The 3,529-nt window shown below is 38.9% G+C and overlaps 1 pseudogene; it reads left to right on the top strand.

Moving 5' to 3' along the window:
• LOC103610126 overlaps nucleotides 1-3,253 on the top strand; it is an 8,538-nt pseudogene extending 5,285 nt beyond the window's left edge.
• Nucleotides 3,254-3,529: the final 276 nt, after the last annotated feature.

Here is a 3,529-nt window from a genome sequence, read left to right as displayed (position 1 = left end):
ATCCAAAAGACTTTGAATGATAAATGCTGGCGAGGTTGCGGAGAAAAGGAACTCTCATACATTGTTGGTGGGACTGCAAAATGGTGCAGCCTCTATGGAAAATGGTATGGAGATTCCTCAAACAGTTGCAGATAGATCTGCCATATGACCCAGCTATCCCACTGCTGGGAATATACCCAGAGGAATGGAAATCATCAAGTCGAAGGTATACCTGTTCCCCAATGTTCGTTGCAGCACTCTTTACAATAGCCAAGAGTTGGAATCTGCCCAAATGTCCATCATTGGATGAGTTGATATGGAAAATGTGGTATATCTACACAATGGAATACTACTCAGCTATAAAAAAGAATGAAATCCATGATTTGCAACAACATGGATGGACCTTGAGAGAATTATATTAAGTGAAACAAGTCAGGCACAGAAAGAGAAATACCACATGTTCTCACTTATTGGTGGGAGCTAAAAATAAATAAATAAATTCACACACACACACACACACACACACACACACACACACACAAAAACTGGGCTGGGAAAAAGACATAACAATTACAATTCCTTGAAGTTGATACAACAAGCAAACAGAAGGGACATTGCTGGGTGGGAGGGGGGAGAGGGAGGAGGGAGAGAGGTTTTGGTGATGGACCACAATAATCAACCACATTGTATATTGACAAAATAAAATTTAAGAAAAAAATAAAATAAAATTAAATTAAATTAAAATTTAAAAATAAATAAATAAATACACTTTCAACATTAATAAAGATAATCAAATAGTTTCTCTCTTTTCACTTATTAATAATTTGTATTATTAAGTTTCTTAATATAGATCCATCCTTGATTCCTTGATTTCTGGGATGAATCCCACATGTCTTGGTGTGTTACTGTTTTAATGTGTTGCTGGTTCAATTTGATATATATATATAATTTATATATGGTTTGTATATATACGTATATATTTCTTTTTTTAACACTTCATCTCTATTCACAATTAAAATTGGTCTGTAATTTTTGTCTTTATTAGGTTCTTAGACTAGTGATTTGTTGATTTTGAAAAATCAGTTAATATATTTCCTTTATTTCTGTGTGCTCTTGAACAGTTTAAAAGCATCAGAAGTATCTATTCTGGCCAGCTGCCAAAACCAAAACCAAAACAAAATGAAATAAACCTGTTCTTACAATATTTGAAAGATTCACATGTGAAATGATCTGGGACTAGAGCTTTTAAATAAGGATTTTCTTCATTTCTTCCATTTATTAATTTGTTTAGGCTTTCTATCTCTTTCCAATCCAATTTTGTTAATATATATTTCCATAGAAGATCATCAATTTTATTTGGATTTCCAAATTTATTAGGTTATAGTAGTATATAATAATCTCTCATCTATCTGTATCTCCTCTACTTATGGGTCAAGTTTCCCCTTATCATTTCTAATTTTGTGTTTTTGTACTTTTTCCTTTTTCTTCTTTAGTGTAGCTTCTGATACCCGTACTATTCAGTAATCCAGCTTTTAGATTTATAAATTCAATTTTTGTGTTTTCTTAATCATTAACTCCTGGTTTTAACTTTATTGCTTTCTTTCTACTTTCTTTGGATTTATTTTATTGTTTTTCTAACTTCTTGAAATAGGTGAGTTTGGCTTTTCCATCCGCCTGCTCACTGCTCCCCAGAGCGCCTCTGTCAGCTCCCTGCAGCCGCCATCACGATTAGCTACAGGAACCTCGTCAGCCATGGTGAGATGTGCTCCAATGTTTACAAGATCCGGGAGAGTGCGTGCTTGCTGTGCTTGGAGGTGCAGGGGAAGACAGTCAGTAGGACAGAGGGTAATATTGATACTGGCTCGTTAGGTTGTAGAGGGTTAGAAATCTTGATTCCTATTTGATTATTAGATAGGGTTTTTAGGTAACGCGTGTATGGGACAAAATTCCTCAGATAGGAGGCAAAAGGCTATAGCTAGGGGACAAGAGCCCACCAAATCAATTCTAATCACTGTTTAGGTAAGGGATTGTATGCACTGATTGTTAATATAATGGGTTCATTGGAAGATATCGTGAGAAGGAAACTCACACAGGTCTAACACCTTTAATGTGAACAAGAGAACTGAAGCAAAACAGGGATTGTTCTGAGGGCAATAACCCTTAATACAATGAAACTTAAATGATGGGAAAATATGTGAGTTAAGATTTCCAAGGACATTCAGCTAGAGTAGTTAGTACATGGGGGTTGTCCCACATTTTGCTTTAAGCTGTTTCTTTGAGTTTCTCAAGAAGTCAGTCACTTTGGGCCGGCCCGGTGGCGCACTGCTACAGTGCACCGCTTGGGAGCGTGGTGGCGCTCCCGCCAAGGGTTCGGATCCCACATACAGACCGGTTCCCGCTCACTGGCTGAGCGAGGTGCAGGCGCAACACCAAGGGTTGCGATCCCGTTGCCGGTCCCGGTCCGGTCCCGGCGCGACACTGAGGGTTGCGATCTGTTGCCGGTCACAAAAAAAGACAAAAAGGAAAAAAAAAAAAAAAGAAGTCAGTCACTTTAATAATTATCTTATTGTTTCTTTTGCATGTCACATAGCTTAGATTTATGACTCTTTTGATGGTATATTGTTTAAACTATTTTGAATGATGCATGCTTGGATGAAGATTGTTACATAGCCAATTTCTTTATGTTCTTACTATGATTGATTAACCTTCTGTTTTTTTTTCCTGTAATTTCCTTGTCTTTACAACAAAAACTCAAGCAAAAATTGAATTGGGGCTGTACCCAGTTTCCCCTTCTAATAGGGGAGTTGCTGAAGTGCAGTCCCTTCAGGCTTCTCATTGCATCCATGTTGCTTTGAGTAATCTTTTTACATCTCTGGTACACAGCAAGAAGTGTAACAGTAGGTAATGCCTCCACCGAAGACCCCAGAGGAGAAGGTACCAAAGGCACAGTAATCACCGTGTTGATATTGTCATGAACCGTCCATCACTTGCAGGAAACCAACTTCACAAAAGAAGCCTACAAGAAGTATATCAAAGTTTACATGAAATCAATCAAAGGCAAACTCAAAGAGCAGAGTCCAGAAAGAACAAAACCTTTTATGACAGGGGCTGCAGAACAAATCAAGCACATCCTTGCTACTTTCAAAAACTACCAGTTTTTATCGGTGAAAACGTGAATTCAGATGGCATGGTTGCTCTGCTGGACTACTGTGAGGATGGTGTGACCCCATATATGGTTTTCTTTAAGGATGGTTTAGAAATGGAAGGAAGTTGACTCACCTGTCATTACTGGCTGCTGCTTGTCATCCATACAACACCTGGACTTAAGGTAAATGAGACTGATGTCATCTTAAGCTCGTCATTTTTTTTTTCTTCCTTTTTTTGTCTTTTTTACTGACCGGTAACGGGATCACAACCCTCGGTGTCATGCCCGTACTGGGGACCGGCAACGGGATCGCAACCCTCGGTGTTGCACCCACACCGCGCTCAGCCAGTGAGCAGGAACCGGTCTCCACATGGGATCCGAACCCTCGGCGGGAGCACCACTGTG

Source organism: Galeopterus variegatus, unplaced genomic scaffold (assembly GCF_000696425.1).
Source record: "Galeopterus variegatus unplaced genomic scaffold, G_variegatus-3.0.2 Scaffold10631, whole genome shotgun sequence".
In the NCBI taxonomy this organism is placed as follows: Eukaryota; Metazoa; Chordata; class Mammalia; order Dermoptera; family Cynocephalidae; genus Galeopterus; species Galeopterus variegatus.
The sequence above is the reverse complement of the archived record's forward strand: the minus strand, read 5'-3'. Positions and strand labels throughout refer to the sequence as shown.